Source organism: Maniola jurtina, chromosome 19, assembly GCF_905333055.1.
Source record: "Maniola jurtina chromosome 19, ilManJurt1.1, whole genome shotgun sequence".
Lineage (NCBI taxonomy): Eukaryota > Metazoa > Arthropoda > Insecta > Lepidoptera > Nymphalidae > Maniola > Maniola jurtina.
Window position 1 is genome coordinate 2,755,116 of NC_060047.1, and position 21,362 is coordinate 2,776,477.

Genomic DNA, 21,362 nt, shown 5'->3' on the forward strand with positions numbered 1-21,362 from the left:
CGCAATTACACCGTTTTAATCGCAAGCACCTTTGTTTCTACTTATAGTTATAGTTTAAAGATTTGTGATCATCCGAATCTCCTCCGAATCCGATCATCGAGTTATTTTCGAAATCGAGTGATTCCATAAGGCAGCAAAGTATGGCAGTACTTCTTGTTCGGTCTAAGCTTTTCTCTTCTCTTCTCTTCTCTTCTACAGTGGCACGCGGAGGCACGCAGAGGCAGTGCCGTTACTGGCTGTTGGTGTGCACTAAACAACCAGCTAACCACACTGCCAGTGCGGGCAGCCGTTTCTTTCATCCTTCACTAATATCTTCCATCCATGGAATATGTGGTGTGATGGAATAACGAGGTCAGAAAAGATAGATAAGTCCAATTTAAAAATTCTATTGGAATTTAGTCTAGACGATGCCTGCTACGCGTGGATTTAGGTTTCCAAAATCCCGTGGAAACAGATTTTCCGGGATAAAAAGTAGCGTATCTGTCTGTGCCAAATTTTGAATGGTAAGTAGGTAGTAAAATACCTATCAGGTAGTAGAGTAAGTACTTTTGGAAAATAAATAGTAAGAAAATAATTACCTAAGTAGTTATGTTTAGACAGCACAAAATACTTTTTTTTTCAGATACAAGACACAAGTTAGCCGTTGACTGCAATCTCACCTGGTAGTAAGTGATGATGCAGTCTAAGATGGAAATGCGCTAACCTGGAAAGGCTATGGCAGTTTTTATTAAACTCACAGCCCTTTGATTTCCACACGTCATCGTAGCGGAACACTAAATCGCTTGGTGGCACGGCTTTGCCGAAAGGGTGGTAACTAGCCACGGCCGAAGCCTACCCTACTCCCGAAAAATCTCTACAATTTTCTGACCCCGTTTTCTTTCTTTCTTCCACCGTTTCTTCTTCTCCTCAGAAGACTTCTCCAATTCTTCTTGTAGAAATAATGGCTGGAAGCCTGTACTCAAGACTAAATGACCATTAATGTGTTGTGTACCAGAGTGTACCAATCGGCCTGTCACTCTCGAGTAAGGCTCCCTTGTGAAGTAGGTACGTAGGAAGGTATGCTTGAGACGCCGCGGTAGAAAACTTCTAAAACTAGGAAAATAGAGTAAGTATACAGAATTTGTTGAAAACAGAGTAAGTATACAGAATTCGTTAAATGTCTTTAAGGTGCATGACACGGGTCTGCCCGCGTAATTCAAATTTAATTTGGGTTTTCGTAATTTGTAAACTAATACAGACATACTATGGCCTTAAAGCCTCCTTATTCTTTGGGGAGCTCAGGCAGTTGACCGGCAATGGATTGATTATGATTATGACGATGAATCCGTTTACTCACTATTCCAATGAAATAAAAAATAAGTATATTTCTTAACCTCCGACCCAAAAAGAGGGGTGTTATAAGTTTGACGTGTGTATCTGTGTATCTGTCTATGGCATCGTAGCTCCTAAACTAATGAACCGATTTTAATTTAGTTTATTTTTTTTGAAAGGTGGCTTGATCGAGAGTGTTCTTAGCTGTAATCCAAGAAAATCGGTTCAGCCATTTGAAAGTTATCAGATCTTATTTAGTTACTTTAACCTTCACTTGTCGGGGGTGTTATAAATTTTTAATTTACACTTGTAGCCTTTTTTCATACTCGATATCAATCAGTTATCAATCAATGCAGCGACTGTGTTTATGTATTCAGCTCATTTTCTTATCTCTATTCTGATTGAATTCATAAAGTCATTATACAAGCTGAGATTTAGGTAGGTATAGAGTGAGATTTATTTCAGAGACTACAGTCTCGTTCTACCAGAGAGGTTTTCCGTCACTTGCTCTACCAACTTCTCTGCGCGGATGGAGTATAGCTAGTATTCAATTGAGAGCCAAACTACGTTTGTATGGAGGCGAGTGACGGAGAGACCTATCTTAAAACGAGACTGTAATAGGTAAGCGCTTGACCACAACCACACCTGATGGAAAGTGATGATGTGGTCTAAGATGGGACTCAGACATAAATCTACGCTCTGTATTATCTATTCTATATTCTGTATTTCTGCCTGTATTATGAATTTGATCAGTCAAAGTCAGTCAGCCAGTCAGTCAAACTATATGCCCTCAGTGTCCTCTTAGTTGAGTTGAGTAAGAGATAGCTAGAGTACCTAATCCTCGTTGTATGTGTCACTAGATTCGACTTCGTCCGCGTGTATTGTTTTTTTTATTCACTATAGATAAGCGCTTGACCACAATCACACCTGATGGAAAGTGATGATGTAAGGTAGGTGTATTTAGGTTTTTAAATATCCCGTGGAAACTCTTTGATAGTCCGGGATAAAAATAGCCTGTGTCTTACCCCGGGATGCAAGCCATCTCTGTACCCGTCAAAATCGGTAGGGCCAGGAAAGGTTAGTAGGACAGGAGACACTTTCGCATTTTGTAATATTACTTAGTATGGATTGTTCTATTAGATGACAGGTGTTATTTCATTGTGCTTTTATTCTGTCTGCAGCTGATTTCGTGGTGTTCTTTCTTCATGCTTCGACGCGGCTTATGCCTCCGTGTAACCCGTCGTGTTGGCTGGATCATCTTGTCCTGAAATTAATAAAAGAACAACTTATTTACGTGTTTTTTTTTCGTTTTTTTGAACTCGTTTTGGGAAATAGAGATCCTGATCGTGCGATCTATATTAGCACCCTGAGAACTAATTTATGGAAGGACTATTATTGAACAAAAACCGTGTCCAAGGAAGCTGTCATTTGTATGGCACTGGACATCAAGTTGTAAGCAAAAGTTCGTACTTATTGTAATACTACATTGAAGTCTTCTAAGATACCCGTCGTTGCTTGCGAGCTTTACCACGGTTTTGGTGACTCTCGCTGGTGGGTCGCTGCAAGGTACCGCGGTTTTGCATCGAATCTTTGAAAAGAGCAATCACCGAGTTTCTTGCAGGTTCTTCTCGGTAGGAAAGGCATTCCGAACCAGTGGTAGATGCTCTTGACAATTCAAAAGTACAAACTTGTAAAAGTCTAATTAAAAAAAAATTATATAAATTTGAACGGTGATAGCAGCTTCCTATTCGGGGGTTTGGGGTTCGATTCCGGGCACGCACCTCTAGCATTCGAAGTTATATAATTCTCACAAAGGTTCTCTATTATATAATTTTCACAAAGGTTTTTCTACCAAACCCTTTTCATTTTGATAGGAGGCCCGTGCTCAGTAGTGGTTAAGACGTCGGTCTCCTGGTCGGGGAGTCCGAAGAGCCCTATCCATAGTGCTATGCGTTTAAGCAATAGTATTAATTCCTTTAATGGTGAAGGAAAACATCGTGAGGAAACCTGCATGCCTAAATGTTCTCCATAATGTTCTCAAGGGTGTGTGAAGTCTGCCAATCCGCACTTGGTCAGCGTGGTAGACCATTGGCCAAGAAACTTTTCATTCTGGGAGGAGACCAGTGCTCAGCCACGATGGGTTGATGATGAATGATGCATAAACAACTCTACTTAAGATTTCCTACATAATACCTATACCTACCTATCTTACCTAAATTTTCCAGGTTAGATCTACATTATTAGGGTTCCGTACATCAAAAGGAAAAACGAACTCCCGAAACGGAGTCCGAAGTCTAGTAAAAAAAAACTCTGCGGGACTAGTAAATAACGGTTTTCAGGAATCAGGCACAATAGGTACTTAGTTGTTTTATTTGTGTAAGACTATTGGAACAAGTGTAAATTAAAAATGTATAACACCCCCGACAAGTGAAGGTTACAGTAACTAGAAAAGAGCTGATAACTTTCCAACGGCTGAACCGATTTTCTTGGATTATAGCTAAGAACACTCTCGATCAAGTCACCTTTCAAACAAAAAAAAACTAAATTAAAATCGGTTCATTAGTTTAGGAGCTCCGATGCCACAGACAGATACACAGACACACAGATACACACGTCAAACTTATAACACCCCTCTTTTTGGGTCGGGGGTTAAAAATTGAATTTCGTGGTGAAATCGACTAGTCCGCCCCACAGTGGCGCGGTAGACTATGGTCAAATTTTTCTCATTTTGAGAGGAGACCCGTGCTCAGTACTGAGCCGGCGATAGGTTGATGATGCAGTGGCAGTGAAGTTGACTCAACTGCATCCCCATTCGCCACTGCCGAACAAACTTCTGCGCACTCCGTATGCAGTTGGCGTGCTGTTCTGTACGCCAACATACGGAATGCGCGGCTGCATATGCAACTGGTACTGATCCTGATGGCAACTAAAGGGTATTCGCATATTTTTCAATATCCTTTCCAACTTAGCGCTTCCATCTTTGACTCCATCATTACTTACTTATTATTTACCACCAGGTAAGATCGCTATAAAGAGTTACCAGAACGTATAAGGGTTTCTTGTTATTTGTTGTGGTTTGTTGTTGTTAAAAAAATAAAAACTACGCAAAACTCTAGTAGGCAAATGGTAGGTATACTCAATCTCATTATTTACTTACCTAACGAGTAAGTTCCAGAGGTATTTGAAAGTGTTATTGATTACTGCATTACTTCAGTAATATACCAATGAATTGCTTCCTTTAAGTTGAACTGCTGGTCATCGAGTTATAGTTTATAGAGGCAAACTTCGTATAGTACTTATCGATAAAAATGCATCTCCACAAAATAAATAATTTAAATATACCTAATAGGAAAACTTACTAACTTACTAACAGTATAGGCAAAACTCTAGTAGGTACCTACTCGTTATTTATTTAACTAACAAGTAACCAGAGGTATTTGAAAGTGTTATTGATTACTGCATTACTTCAGTAATGTTTTAACAGCCACTGAATTGCTTCCTTTAGTCGAACTGCTGGTCATCGAGTTATAGTCCATAGAGATTCAATCTTCGTACATCAGGCGACAAAAATGCGGCTTCATCCTACTACAGTACAGTTGACGTATAAGAAATATCGGTACGCTCGACTAAGATATTGATGAAAAGCATGCTGGTTGCGTAAGTAATGTAGAGAACCTTGATTTTACGTCAACTGTCACACACCCCTAACCTGCTGCCCTGCCTTACAAGCAATAGTTAATGTATTTTTATCATCACAAAATAGGAAGGTTTTGCAGCACCGATGCGTTGCCGGCCTTTCGGGAATTTGTTGGGCCGCCCCCCCTTGAATAACCCCATGCCCCTTGAATTACGGATATGACGCGGTTTTTGCTAATACGAGCTTTTAAATGCCTATTAAGATCTCTACTCGTGACTTGAATTAAGCAAGTCTTAGTCTATTATAAATATTGCACGATGAATACTACCAACGCGTGCAATAATGAACTACTTTAGTCACACGTATCGTAATTTACTTACGGCCGTATTCACAATCATTACTATGAGGTCTCACAGTGCGCTCGAACGCATAGTGTGGGTCCCACACTATGCGTGTATTCCATACAGTAATCTGATTGGTGGAACCCACACTGTGCGTTCGAGCGCACTATGAGACCTCATAGTAACGTTTGTGAATACGGGTGTTATTCTTTTACAATCTTTCAGGCAATTTTCACCCAATTTGACCATTCATAGCAATTGCGGTTATAACAATGTAACTTTTATGATAAGCGTGTTTTGCGATGACGTCCCCGCCTCTAGAATATGACATCTCTCTGGGTTTAATACTATCAGTAGTAACTAATAAACCTCACGCTTTATTAGAATTAAAATGCCAGTTAAAGTGGTTTCTAATGCAGTCACGCAATGCGTGCGCGGTTGCGTTTCTAATATCCTTGATCGTAACTTTTTTTGACAGGTTACTATCATCAGATTATTTATGATACCTACTTGTAGTTGTCAGTTAACTATTTGACTCGACGACGTAATATGTTGAGGGTTCCTTGGACCAAGCACACAAACTTTGGCACAAATCCTGGCACAGCGCGACTTTCCTCCATGAATATGTTAAGAACGCTTGCTCTCCTATTTCGGGCGCATCATGCGACGAGGGAGTGATAGTTTGGAAAAACTTATTGTGACGGGCGACACAGGGCAAAAGATCGAGAGGCCGCTCACCAACCAGATGGGCAGACCAGCTGATCTGCCCATCTGGTTGGTTGCACGAGGTTGCAAGAACACCAGAACCACGATCCTCAGTAATGAAGGAACGACTAGAAAAAGAGAGAGATCCGACTCAAATAAAGTCTTCTTCTTTAACTAGTGTTGTTAATTTTCACATTACGGGCATTTCGAAAGTATCTTGAACCTCACATGATTAAAGACGGCACCTAAGCAGGCTCAACTAGACGATTTCTTGTTGTTTACTTACCAATTTTATCATAGGTACATGGTTTTGGAGTTCAGTCTTCGTAGCTCTACAGATTACAAACTTTTGATAAGTTTAGTTCTGAATAGTTATTCTACATAAATAAAGACCTAGGTCCTGAAAGTCCTAGGGACGTGGGGACGTGCATACAGTGCGACGATTTATGAATGCGCCAGATTATAAACGCTATATCTATTAGCCGACTTCTTTAGTCTATGGTCTTCGGGGGCGTTTAAGAGTGATACCAGGCAATATTAACATATAGAAAGTACCTACAGACTCGCAAGATAGTCTGTAGCTATGCATCGAAAACTTGAACGAGGCTTAGTCGACGAAAGTTAAAAAACCGGCCAAATGCGAGTCAGACTCGCTCAGCAGCGAGGGTTCCGTACTCGATAATTTTTTCCGACATTTTGCACGATAAATCAAAAACAAAATAAAAAAAATGTATAAAAATAAACAAAAATCTGTTTTAGAATGTACAGGTAAAGCCCTTTCATAATATGATACTCCACTTGGTATACTTATCATACTTTGAAAATTGAAATGCATTTTAATTATTTTTTTTAATAATCACAAATTCACGGTTCTCTTCCTTTACTTGTGCTATAAGACCTACCTACCTGCCTTTCATGATTCTAGGTCAACGGGAAAGTACCCTATAGGTTTTCTTGAGAGACACGACGGACGGACAGACAGACAGACAACAAAGTGATCCTATAAGGGTTCCGTTTTTCCTTTTGAGGTACGGAACCCTAAAAACGAAAGTACATAATGTTGCTATCTTCGCTTTCTTTCACTTATTTTAAGCGAAGATTTTTAAAATTAACTAGGTAATCTGATGTAAGATAACTCTCGTTTGTTTGGAGATTTTGAATGGGTTCATTATTTTAATATCAACGGATGCAATTCAAGGCATCCGTTCTAGCGTTCAAGTTAATTGCTGTTAAAGAGAAACCTCTTCCTTTGAGAACTGACTGGTCTGTAAATTGTTTGTTAGTAATGAAGCATAGCGGTGATATCTTAGTGGTTAAACGTCGGCCTCATATTCGGGAACTCGGGGGTTCGATCCCGGGCACGCATTACTAACTTTTCGAAGCTATAATGGGTTTTAAGCAATTAAATATCACTTGCTGAAGGAAAACATTATAAGGAAACTTGCATGCCTGAGAGTTTTCCACAATGTTCTCAAAGGTGTGTGAAGTCTGCCAATCCGCACTTGGTCAGCGTGGAGGACTGTGGCCAAGACGCCTGTCATACTGGGAGGAGTCTAGTATTCAGTAAGCCACGATGAGTTGATGATGAATGATGCATGAACAACTCTACTTAAGATTTCCTACATAATATAAACTTGATCTAGAGAGCTTAAAGGTTCTATCTCAACTATACTATATACCTACTTGTGTAAAAAATGGATGTGTTACCTACCTATCATACCTAAATTTTCCAGGTTAGATCTACATTTTAGGGTTCCTTACCTCAAAGGGAAAAACGGAGCCCGTATAATAGGATCACTTAGTTGTCTGTCTGTCTGTCCGTCTGTCGTGTCTGTCAAGAACACCTAGAGTAGGTACTTCCCGTTGACCTAGAATCATGAAATTCGGTAGGTAGCTCTTATAGCACAAGTAAAGGAAAAATCCGAAAACCGTGAATTTGTGGTTACATCTCAAAAAAAATTAAAATGTGTTTCAATTTTCAAAATAAGAAAACTATACCAAGTGGGGTATCATATGAAAGGTCTTTACCTGTACATTCTAAAACAGATTTTATTTATTTATAGTTTTTGATTTATCATGCAAAATGTCTAAAAATATACCCGAGTGGAACCCTCGGTGCGCGAGTCTGAGTCGCACTTGGCCTGTTTTTTTTTTTAAATAGCAATAGCGAGCAAACGAGCAGACGGGCAGAAAGTGCAGAAAATGTGAGATTGTAGCATATCGTAGTGGTTATATTAAGACATTGGCCTAATTCATTTCATTGGGGGTTTGATTCCGGGCACGCACCTCTAACGAGGCTGCTTATCACCGCTTTGAAAATGGATGTTTTTAACCCCCGACCCAAAAAGAGGGATGTTATAAGTTTGACGAGTGTATCTGTGTATCTATCTGTCTGTGACCTCGTAGCGCCTAAACGAATGAACCGATTTTAATTTAGTTTTTTTTTATAAAGAATCTCAATACCTAGATAATATGAAATACCCGTCATAATTTAGTTATTATAAACAGATTTAAATTAAGATAAGAATCGTTATGCGCAAACGATGGATGTATTACAAATCAATTATTTTATCTATTCCTAACCTCTTAACTGTCGGGTTAGAAATAGATAATAACTCGTATTTATACAATTAGATATTATCCTTAGTATACCTACTTGGTATTAAATCTAGAATTATTTGTTTTGTCTTCTCTATTCTCTTGACGATCTATCAGTCTTCGATATAGGCTGCCTTTCCATCAGAGATGTGCTACGTTGCTACGTTTCTGTCGTTGCTACGGATGTGAACCCACCTATAGAATCACTTGATTTTCATAGCATTAGCTTAGCTTAGCTTTGGTGGAAGGAGGTTCAATGAAGCTAAATTTTTAATTACCCAAAGGAGTGAAATGTAATGGACTATATTATAGCAATAGTTAATATTACTACGGTTCTCAATATCTAAATATCCTCTAAGTTCCTATAAAAGTTAACCTGATAGAGTAGAGTTGAAGTTGGAATTGTACAGACAGACAAGCTTTCGTATAGTGATCAGTATTGAAATATAAATATAATAAAATATTTTTGAGGAAATTATAAGAAACATATAATGTAATATAATATCTACAAGTAGTTTTCCTCTAGCTATGGCTTTTACTCATCCGTAACAAAATGCATAGCGCACTAACAACTGCTCAGTTGATAAACGTTATCAAACGTTACTGTGAACAATTTAAAATCTAGCCACGTAGGTACGTAAGTGTCTAGGTTTTACTAAAACCAAATTAAATAGCTGACTAAATTCTGTTGTAAGTACATCTATACTCCATACTAATATTATAAATGCGAAAGTGTGTCTGTCTGCCTGTTTGCTAGATTTTCACGGGCCAATAGAAAATCAAAGAGTTTCTACGGGATTTTTAAAAACCTAAATGCACGAAGACAAAGTCGCGGGCATCATCTAGTAATAACTAAAATTATCACTAAAACTAAATTGACTGGCAGGTATAAACTTAGTGCTATCCTTTTCCGCGGGGAGCATTATGAAAGGGATTGCAATAACTTAGACCTGTCATTTTAGTTTAGAGATTGTGAACAACAGGATAATTAGTCAAATCGTTGTGTTTAACTATCGATTCAAGCTAAAAGATTATCATAATTCCCTTTTATACTTATACCCAAAGTAAAGTGCGACGAAATGGTAAAAATGAAATAACAAAAAAAATATGAAACATTTTATTTCAAAAACAGGAAACAAAAAATAGTTACACAGAAAACACATAAAGAACAATAAATTAAATCAAATTACACAATTAAACACAAAATGACATAAAAAACAAATAAGTACAATAATACAGACCATAAATAGTAGAATAAAAAAATATGCAATCTTAATAAACCCTTGCATTAGCGCATTATAAAAAAAAAATAAAAAAAAATACACTTTTTTAACGTTTATTTTAGAGTCCAGTGACTACTTAACGCTGAGTTGTTGGAAATAAATTTAAAAATTTAAGTGGAGTTAAACCAATTTAATTTTTAAACTTCCTAGAATTGTGACTAAGTAGGTATATTAGTTTATCTCCACTTAAATTTTTGAATTTGTTTCGTACAACTCATATTATAAGTATCGAAAAAAACATAACATATCGCAAGATTTTAAATACAACCTACCTAATTCATTCATTCATAAAAAGCTCTAACTCAAAAAAGAGCAAAAAGGATCAACCATTCTCAAATCTATATAAATATAGTTACAGAAAGGATCAACCATACTTAGATACGAGTATCTAGGTATAGTTTAGAAACCGACACTCAATAAGAATTTATTAAATTCAATTCACAATAACACCGCCTAGTAACATTCGAGTATAACTATACCCTATTGAACATCACTAAACATAATAAATAAGTATTATTAGAGTACAGTCGTGTACAATAAAATGGGATTACAATGCAAGGCCGAGTAAGGCTTCCCCCGCACTGGTGAACCAACTAGGTATACTTGACCTACTAAATGTGTTTCTTGCATATTCTATTAATATTCAATATCTAGCAACAGTAGCTGCCGCCTGAGGCTCATTCCCGAGCCAGAAAACGTGTATTTCGTTCAAGTATTGCAATCGAAATCAGCTCTGGGTGTAACTAGTTCAGATTGAAAAAAACCGTGATACAGCCATTGAATATATAGAATTGATACAACCATTATATTATGGAGAATATCAAATCACGACGCGATATCTGACATTTATTATAGTCCGCCCGATATGATTTGTGGTCCATCCATACTAATATCACCTAATATGTTTATTAATTTAGCTAGATACCTATGATAACGCGTATAATTATGTATGAGTTAACTGATAGATTGGTATAGGTATACGTTAGTCTACTAGAAAAGTTTCACTGACAAGTTTTTAGTTTCCGACATTAAATTATTATACTACCTACTTATATAATCCTATATATTATGCATATCTTAGATAATTTGTCAATAAAATAATGAAAATCGCCCAAAACTAATAAAAAAAACAAGTAATAGACAAATTATTATGTATCTATTAATCAATGATATATTTATTTATTTATTTGCTGTTTTTTTTAATATAGTTACCTAACTATTCAGATTATCTACTTATTGATTAAAAATATAGGTAGGTACCTACCATTCATATATTTTTCCGTACCTAAATATTTTAAAATGTACTTAGACAAGTTTTAACATAGATAATTTTAAACAACTTATTAACATAATAAGTTAGTGTAGTTAAAATTAAAACACGCGAATTTAAACCCATTATTCAGCCAAGTTGTCCTTCTGTGTGCACGTTGGTTAATTTCATTGAACGCGTGGAATGCAGCCGCATTTATGCAAGAGAATGAATCTATACCTACATTCTGTACATAGTATTAGAATATACATATAGGACCAACATTATTATCTCTAACTATTAAGAGGGCTCCCTCCGTCACTGGTTTCATACAATCGTAGTAGTTCCAATTTCATTTGAATATTAAGCAACCAAAGTCCATGAAATTTTGCAGACATATTCTAGAAACTAATATCTGTGTCTGGTGTTTTAGATTTTTCTAAAAATAAGTAGTTTTAAAATTACAGGGGCTCAAAGATTTGTATGTAAATTTTTAAGACCGCGTAACTTTGAAACCGAATATTTTAACAGAAATCTGGAAAACCACAGACAATATATTAGTTTCTAGAATATGTCTGCAAAATTTCTTGGACTTTGGTTGCTTAATATTCAAATGAAATTGGAACTACGTTTGTATGAAACGAGTGACGGAGAGAGCCCTGTTAATGTCAATTCATAATTGCTATAAACGTGGTTTTGTCTGGAAAAATAACCGATGCTTACTTGAAAGTTTAAAATGCAAGTGAAAAGTCTTTCAAATCTTTATTTTGAGTTTGCAAGTAAAGTCCAAACACTTTTGTTTTGCTCCTATAACCTAAATATATCAAAAATTAAGCTTAAATAATTTGACTCTATCTATAATAAAAAATTAAATTATTTTTTCGGTGGAGAAATCTATTGAACTTCTTTTTATTTTGACAACAGTAGCTAGAATACAATATCAAATGGACCATAGAATAAAATTATAACATCGAATGGAAACTTATAAGCACAATTTATTGCGAAGCGAAACCGGGGAATTTCCCACGACACGACTTAATAATATCTACAGAATACCAACTCAATTACATCGGAACGTTTTCCATTTGTGAGAATATACTTACATACTGAATTTCGAATTTCTAAATCAATTTTACTGTAAACATTCATTAAACTACCATTGATAGAATATCAATGCATCGGTTCATAGTACCTACAAGAAATAGGGCTGTGAGTTGTGTCAGCAATTTATAAAATGCAATTTATCGATAAAATAGTCAATTTTTTTACTTTTTTTTTTGATATATTGTTATAGACAAAGGCAATAGGCGATATTATTGTGCACATAATTTTTACGATTATCAGAATCGTGTTTTTGTACTATTAAAAAAAGTGCTACGAAAAGGATATAACATATTGAGTGTAGGTACGTAATCATGACATCCTTTCCTAGAAAACACAATGAATCGGACGCGTTGCTTGGTAAGATTTTCAAGGTCATACGAGAATAGTGCGGATGTGTGAATAGGAGGGAGCACCGATGTTTGATGGTATTAAGGCCTGGTCACACACAACGCATGACAGCAACACGTCATACTGAACGTGCGACAGTGGGGAACTACACGAAGTACTGAAAATAAGCAAGCAAATATCACCGCGGACTGTAAAGTCAGCAGCGTGGAACCACAACGTAAACGCCTTCATATATTTCCTTACTGTAACTAATACCTATTAATCGGTTCCGAAAAGCGGTGACTGCCTAGTAATGAAGACTTCAGCGGCCTCTTCAGAGGTCCTGGAGTTCGATCCTGAGCTGTAACTTTTCGGTCTAAAAGCAATTAGCAATTGCATATCAATTGCTTTAACAGTGAAGGAAAACATCGCGAGGAAGCAATGTACATTGCACATGCCTGAGAGTTCTTCGTAATGTTCTCAAAGTTATCTGAAGTGTACTAAGCTACATTTGGCCAGCGTGATAGATTCTGGTCTAAATTCTAAGCCCTTCTCATTCCGAGGGATAACTCCGTTGAGTAGAAGATTGGCGATGGGTTGGTCGGTTGGATGATGATGAATCGGTTTCTACACGCATTGTTCCGGAATGCTAAATGGCTTGGCGGTACGTCTATTCGTGGTTAGGAAACAGGAGCTTCTTTGGTGTCGTTGCTGTCACGCGTCGCTGCCATCGAACGTTGTTTATGACCAGAGCAGTGTAGGTGTGGCTTTATAGACTATCGCTAATTATATCCGCGCCAGTATTATGCTACTATGTATAGTGTTTGGTCTCGTAGATGTCAGCCATCAAACTAGCTACGTGAATCTAGGCCAGTGGTTTTCTAGAATAAACACTATCATGCACCATTAAGTAACTGGCTAGGGGTTTATTCAAAATACCTACAAACTTCTTCAACTCAGTCCTAAAATTTTGAAACATAGTAGATATACAATGAAATACTGTGATTTACAAATACCGTATATTCTTGGCAAAATATATATGTTACATATAAAAACAACAACAACTGTTGAAGTTACCTTCCACTTGCCTTCCACTAATAAGTCTGGTCTCAATAAGAATGGTCTCAGTTTTATTTTTAATAGGCAATAGATTTTAATATAACTCAGAGATAATAAATTACACGACAACATATTGTATCGTAACAAGTTCATACCTAAATATACCGGTTATTTAAAGAAAACTGTAAATATTTGCTTGTTGTTTAAAATTAATATCATAGTTACGACTAAGTTTTAGAGTGCAGCAGTAAAAACTATTTCTATAGGTCGTGGCAGTGGCCTCTATTACGTAAACATCGAGTTATTTTACGTTCGCTGATTCATAAGTTCTAACGATTCCATCACTTGGCAGCATTTATGCAGCTGGTGACAGATTGGTGGAATTTAAATACACCTACAAACTACAATAAAACGAAAGAGAGAAATTCTTTTCATAATATCATTGACACCTGAACAAATTTAGTTCATGGGACTTTTGAAGGAGAATATTGCAAAATAAAAAGCCCTCTTTCAAAATCTTACTTTTTGGATACCATTCAGTTTATGTCTTGATTTACTAAAAGTACAAATAATGCAGCTTGCAAACTATAAACGGATTGCTAACGAGAGAGTTGAAGAAAATTAATCGGTGAAGGCTAACTGAAGCAAACAAGACCACAACGGCAGGCATTTGTTTTAATATTATCGTTGTTTCGATGATAAATTGCACCGCGTCGCTTGAACTGATTTCCTAGATATTTAACTACTTCTGTCATCGTCTATTATAATTACGCTCGATAAACTGCTAAATCAATCAAATAATATATTAAATCATCAGAAAAAATAAAAGAAACAAGAAAAACTAAGCATATAACATAAAGCAAAGTTGTCATTTGAACATAAAAATCCCTTAATACATAATATTAAGCTTACAATAGATAAAAATATAACTAAAGTAAAACTTTTGACCAAGTACAACATAGTCATACAAATAATTAAAATAAAATATACAAACATAACAAAAATACACTTAATTAAACAATAATAAACATAAAATATGCAAGCACAGTAATATGAGATATCTTATTTAAAGATAAAGTAATAATTAAGACTTTGCTTTGATACAATAACGTTGAATGATCAGATAATAATAAATGTATAGTAAAATAGCAATTTTGCATAAAATTATCTCAAATTAGTGCACAAAACAATCAGATACAAAAATATAAATTTACCAAATAAAACAGAGGAGAGTTCAAAAATAAACTTTAAAAAGCACTTAAATGTTCGAGTAACTGAAAGTTTTTTAATACTCCGAGTAGCAGAGAAGCGTCGTTACACATCACGGGGTGTCGTACCAGATAGTGCATTTACAGTGTCAACGTTGCCATAAAGCAAATTCGTCGCGTGCTTTGCAAACGCACTCCTGGCACGCATCCCGAGACGTACTCAAAACGTTGATATCGATATTTCACGTATGAAAAGTCACGTCACTATCGTTTATTAGCACGGATCGTCTTTGCCGCCATCACAAAACTTAAGGTCCCCAAAGATACTAATGTTACACTGATGTAGTTTAATGTGGTCAATATAGTGAAGCGTTTGTTAGTAAGTGAAGAATTAGAGGTGACTCACACGTAAAACTTGCCAACAACTGACTAATAAATTAGTACAAGGCAAAACATCATCCCATCAACTAATCATGCAACAGCGACGGATCGACTTTTCATATTACAAGCTGTACATTGATTTGTCACAAATGACTTGATTTTAGTAATATTTTTGATATGCATAAAAATCAATACAATCAACGTTCTTTCTCTAAACATTAAACACTTTGTTCTAGCTGTGTTAGTTTAGTTTGTACCTCATGGTAGATCCGACTGCATGCCAGACAAACTGGTGAGTTTGTGCAACAGCGTAACCACAAAACAACATTTCTTTCATTCATTTCATCACTGCTTTCTGAACCGATTGAGTTGAGGCTTGACGAAGCATATTGTGTCACAAGTTAATCTATAATCTATGATATGATATAGAGATTTATGTATTTGAATTTATCTGAATATCGTATATCTCATCAATTCTTCTTTACAGGATCGTTTGAATCGTCACTGTCTTTATGGAATGATTCTACCACCGTCGGTCCAAGTACTAAAACGCACACAATTTTTATGCAATAGTTGTCTTGTTGTACGTGTGAGTTAAGCTTTAAGAGTTAGAAGTGTTATTTTACAATGATCATCACGTACCCGCTACCATTTGTATTTGACTGGATTTCTAAGTGTCATTAATTAATATTTCATGGGCTCAACGACTGTCACAAACTGATTGGCACCGTCCATTTTGTATTCGTCATGTAGCATTGGATTAACCATAAGTAGTGTTGTGTTTGTTTCCATTTATAAAAAAAAACGTTATACAACTTCAATCAACGTTTATTAATTAATGCTATCCATTTTCGGAATACTGAGTCATCGCCGAAGACGTTGTTATCGAAAAAGGCTTAGATACGACATGGAAAGTTAGTGAAAGTACGAAATTTAAATATTAAAAAGCGTGCAAATGTAAAAAGAAGCTGTTACTTCCATTGAATTTGCATTTTTATGTATATCGCTGTTTCCGTTGTCATATCATATCTTTTAATAAAATCGGTTTATTCGATGTCAATTTTTATGACAATGTGTAATAAATGTCCTACTTTACTTACTTTAATGCAACTTTTACTTTGATATGAGTAAGTATATTTTAAAAGGAAACTTTTGACAATGAGTAAGTTTTAAATTTTTGTATTTCATCAACTTTTATTTTTTCAATATTATACTGTGTATTATGTATAAATATATTTAGTATGCAATGGATAATAATTAATAAAAAAATTGTCTTATATTTAATGTATTATAGTGTATTCATTCTGTTGTTTGTTCATCGGCCATTAGATGTCGTCATTCCGGACTAGCATAGATCAAGGTAAGAAATAGAAAATCAGTGTCAGTTTCCATTGTTTGAATTCATTTCTGGTAAACAATGTAAAACGGTATAATGTCTAATACTTCTTATTTAGGACTTAATCAGGATCAAATTAAAAGTAGTTTCTTCATATCTATATTTAGTTTTGTTTTGTAATAAATAAACCGTTTTTTGAAATTATACTTATTTGATTTACATATAATATCACAGTTCCCGTAATTTGTGAATGTAATTTTATATTGCAAAGTATTTCTAAATTTGTTCTTATTCTTTGTTGCAAGAACCCGCTTAAAACAACGTCATCATGATACAATTTTATCTAACGACATTATGTCGTGACGTGTCTGTATAAAGGAACACAACATAGTTAGTTGGCACGTGTAAAATATTACGTACTACATAAATGCAGTATTATGTATTTAACTGATAATATAAAATGGCAATGACGGACGATAAATTTCTTTACTACAATGGTAACTTTGACTTTGTTCATTATAAATAAAAGGTGAATAGTATAAACTCATTAATTTCAGTTTATCGACTCCAAAAAAGAAGGTTTTACTATTAGATCTGTATGTATGTATGTAATATGTCCACAATTATCTTAAAGACCAATAAACGGACGGACACTATTAGAATGTGATTTCAAGCTAAATAAATAATAATTATGAAGAGGAGAAATATAATTGGATAAAATGAATAAGTTAAAAGATTAGATATTGCTTTGTACAGTTAAAAAAAATAATGTGTTGTCAATAAAGTTTTTTAAAAATCTTGACTATTAGGTACACGATAATTATGAAATAAACAATATATTTGGTGATTAAGAAAAGTATTGAAATCCATTAAAATTTAATTTACAATTTCATTAACTAATTTTATTTAAATTAGATAGTTTCATTTGATTTACAGCTTATGTGTATTTTTTGCAAAACTCAAGTTTCTTTCGCGTTGAATGAAAACCCCTTGATCGTGTGAAAACCGCGTTGCAGCATTGTGTAGACAACTATAGTTACATTAGCGTCAATTGTTAGTAATTATTGTTCGTCATTAGAGACGAGAATCGCGGTGAACAGGCGCGGAGGTGAGCGTAAAGTGGGTCAGCTCGGCCTTGCCTTCTAACTGACAGGGCCCTCCATCCGTCCGAGTGAGGCAATGGGATAGATGAAATATATCATCGATTTCATCGGTTTAAATTGATAGTTATCTCGATTTTAAATTATGTAATTTATATTTATACTGAAAAATATTTATCCTTTGCCAAAGTACTACATACTCATTTTGTGATTGTTATGTTACATTTTATCATATTAAGTTTCATGCGATTAGTTTTTTTCATATGTAATAAAGGATGACTAAAACATCGTCTGATATTTGTAAAAATAATAAGTGTTCATCATTATTAATTATTTACTATGGGATGTTTTAGCATTCATCGATAACTTCAAGTAGCTATAACATCACATCACTAATCGAAAGCTACGTTTACGTAAGATTGCGCTTTTACAAATTGTACTCAAGCAATTTTCAGGCATGAAATAAATATATGATAGGAAAGGAACATAAAAAATGTAGAGTTGAATTTGATTAAAATTTTATAATTTACTTTTACACAAAATAGCTTTATAATGCCACTAACTATTATTACGGCTTCATTTATTATTGTGTAGTAAATAATCAATAGGAGGACTTAATGAATAATAGTTGCACGTGTATGTAAGTACATATTCTCGGTGTGACATCAGTAGTTGGTATTCCCCGATAATTTGACGATCGTAGCGCAGTTCTTTGAGTCACATTGGGCATTCGCACCCTATTAGCCTACGGTTTTACTGGAAAAAAAAAATACATCCGGCATTTCTTCACTCATTGCGTTCTTACAAAACTAGGAAAAAAATGTATCTTTACAATTTTTTATAATCATTCCATGCCTGCAAAATGCGATCTTACAGCTTTATTTTTTTTTTCTTTTAGGGCCGATTTTTCAATCACCAATTTAAGTTTATCTGACGAATAAATCTGACATTTTTAAAGAATTCCGATACAAAAACTGTGACAATGCTATACATACTTATTCCTCACATATTATTAAAAGACTGTTTGTTTGATTAACTCTACGTGTTCATTTAATTAATTAAAATAAGAGTAAAAATAATTTAGTAAATTGGTAAGTTTGACAATTGTACACATTATACTCAATTTTTTTTGGCTTTTATTGCCCATACCTATTTTTGAGTATATTTTTAAATACACTTTATATAAGTTGAAAATGCACCTAATAAAAAGAAAAAATATTGTAGCATGACTCTACAGTGTGACTACTCTATGACTCCTCTGTTCCTATTCAGTATGCGAGTAGCGTGACCGCAGCATTCCAGTAGGTGTGGACGTAGCCTTAATGCCTGCCTACGCGCTGTACTCGATGCATACATGACGTAATCTGCATGCGCTATGCACAGCTGCACTAATAACTACGAAAAATGCAGAAAGTATTCTTTATGAAATGTACAACCTTTGTAGCTTTCACTTAATTTTTAAACCCGACCCATAAAGAGGGGTGTTATAAGTTTGACGTGTGTATCTGTGTATCTGTCTGTGGCATCGTAGCTCCTAAACTAATGAACCGATTTTAATTTAGTTTTTTTTTTTGTTTGAAAGGTGGCTTGATCGAGAGTGTTCTTAGTTATAATCCAAGAAAATCGGTTCAGCCGTTTGAAAGTTATCAGCTCTTTTCTAGTTACTGTAACCTTCACTTGTGTTATAAATTTTTAATTAGACTTGTTCAAAGATCTTATTTTAACCTTTGTTTATAATATTGATTTAATTTTAGTAGATAACTTTGGTTAGAGTATGTATAATTTATGTGCAATGCAGCTCAATGCAAAATGACGTAATCTGCGTGCGCTATGCACATTAGCCGCAGTAATGACTACGGAACAAGCAGAAAATATTTCTATACCTATTCCTTACTAAATACAAACTTATGACCTTTATTAGGTCTTTTAGGTAAGAGTTTTGTAGGTCTGTGGTGTTTTCAAGGACTTTCATCAGGTATTTTTTTCAGAGCTCTTATAGTTTTGCATGATATTATATTAATAGACATTATGTGTTTCGTGCATGCAAATACATAGGTTGTTTAAACCGTACTTAGCTTTATACTGAACAATCAGATTTTTGTTATAATGTACCTACAGTGAATTCTGTGTGCCTAATTTTGAAAAAAAAAAAACTGGACGCAATCATGCACACTTGCAGAACGGCAAGGCGCAGCGTCTTTCTTGATAACAAATCAGACTAAGCTTTATTTACTTAAAGCATAAAAGCGGTGTTTAGGCCCCTGTGCTTTGTTTTCAATAACTAAGTACCTACCTAGATAAGTATAGATGACCCTCAATAGATCAACGGTTAACGGAGAGGACTGAAATGCGAAAAGTCGGTGGTTCTTAGGTTGAAGTCTATAGAGAGCACTTTGATTTTGCTTAGCCTAAGTTTCAGTTAAAACGAGATAGACATGCCAGCGGTATAATGCTGTCTCAAGTCAGCACTAATCCCCACCCGTTGCACTATTGTCGTAGGTGTCTTTTGGGACCAGGGTAGGTTACTATTATGTCATAATGGCAGCACAATGGTATTATTTAAAAGTGCACCATAATCGTGTTATAGGCAAGAAAGTAGGGCAAACAATTATCTAGACATGTAGATTGCATTGTGCAATGAATGTGGCACATGATATATTATGCCTCATTGCGAGTCCACTATTGATATGTCCTTGGCTGCATGGGCCGTATTAAGAGAGTTACCGGTTAGAATGTAATCTATTTAATGTCTAACAAACTAGTGAAGTACTAATAAACTGTGACATCCACTCCTTTTCAATTAAAAAAAACACGATATTTCATAGGTGTCTCTAATTTTCCAGTGGTTCTCAACCTTGCGGTTACCCCTAAAGCGTAAACGGATGACCCCACGCCTTTTAATTTTTTTGTTTATCAATTTTTCACTAAATGGTATGTTACTGATGTAGTGATAAAGTGACAATAAAGATGTTGACACTAGCCGTGACTAAGACTAATTATTAGGATTGCCAAGGTAATTGCCAATAATAAATTTTGTGTGAAGCTATCAACTAATATTTTTTTAAACACGAATTATGAATTATTTTTTAACAATGCTAATCAAATAATGTACCTACCTACTTAAAGTGTCCTGGAACGTGTATTGGTGTTAAAAAATTGAAAAAGGTCTTTATGCTAAATCGTGTCTGTTATGCAGACGTAGCAGACGAGTATCTGTTACTGAATTCCAAAGCTACGGGTACTTTTACTGGCCGATTGCGCGGCGAGTGGCGAGGAAGAAACGGTCTAATGAATACTTTCCCTCTCGACGTCACATCCCCCAGTCTCAACATTTCGTAACACATTTGAAACTATTCCTGCGCACGGATATGTATATTTTATGTGTTCCTATGTGTTACATAAAATTAAATGTGTGTGCATTAAGCGTGATACGTTAGCAGATAGTTTTTGATCGGACGATCTTATGGGTTAGTCGAGTCTTATGAGAAATTCGAATAGAGTAAACTATATTATTTTGTGACAAAATTTTTAGCCTGTCCTTGTATTCCCCGATAAAACACAACCCACAGATTAGAAAGGGCTACTTTGAGAGCCTAGAGGCGGTCAGACCCCACAGTGTCACGATTGACTCGACTAATGTCTGCGCTCGGCTGTAAGGTTCTTGGGCCTACTTTCCGTTTAAATGTCACACTGCAAGTGTAGTTAGCATTCCGTGCGACCTAC

The 21,362-nt window shown here is 35.3% G+C and overlaps 1 long non-coding RNA gene across 1 annotated transcript in view; it reads right to left on the reverse strand.

Moving 5' to 3' along the window:
* Nucleotides 1–1,024: 1,024 nt before the first annotated feature.
* The window catches only part of LOC123875086, a 68,627-nt gene continuing 48,289 nt past the window's right edge, over nucleotides 1,025–21,362 (reverse strand). Inside the window, exons 3-4 of the long non-coding RNA XR_006798063.1 lie at nucleotides 2,430–2,575; nucleotides 1,025–1,086 (exon numbers count right to left, since the gene is read on the reverse strand). This is a non-coding gene — a long non-coding RNA (uncharacterized LOC123875086). The remainder of the gene's footprint in view (nucleotides 1,087–2,429; nucleotides 2,576–21,362) is intronic.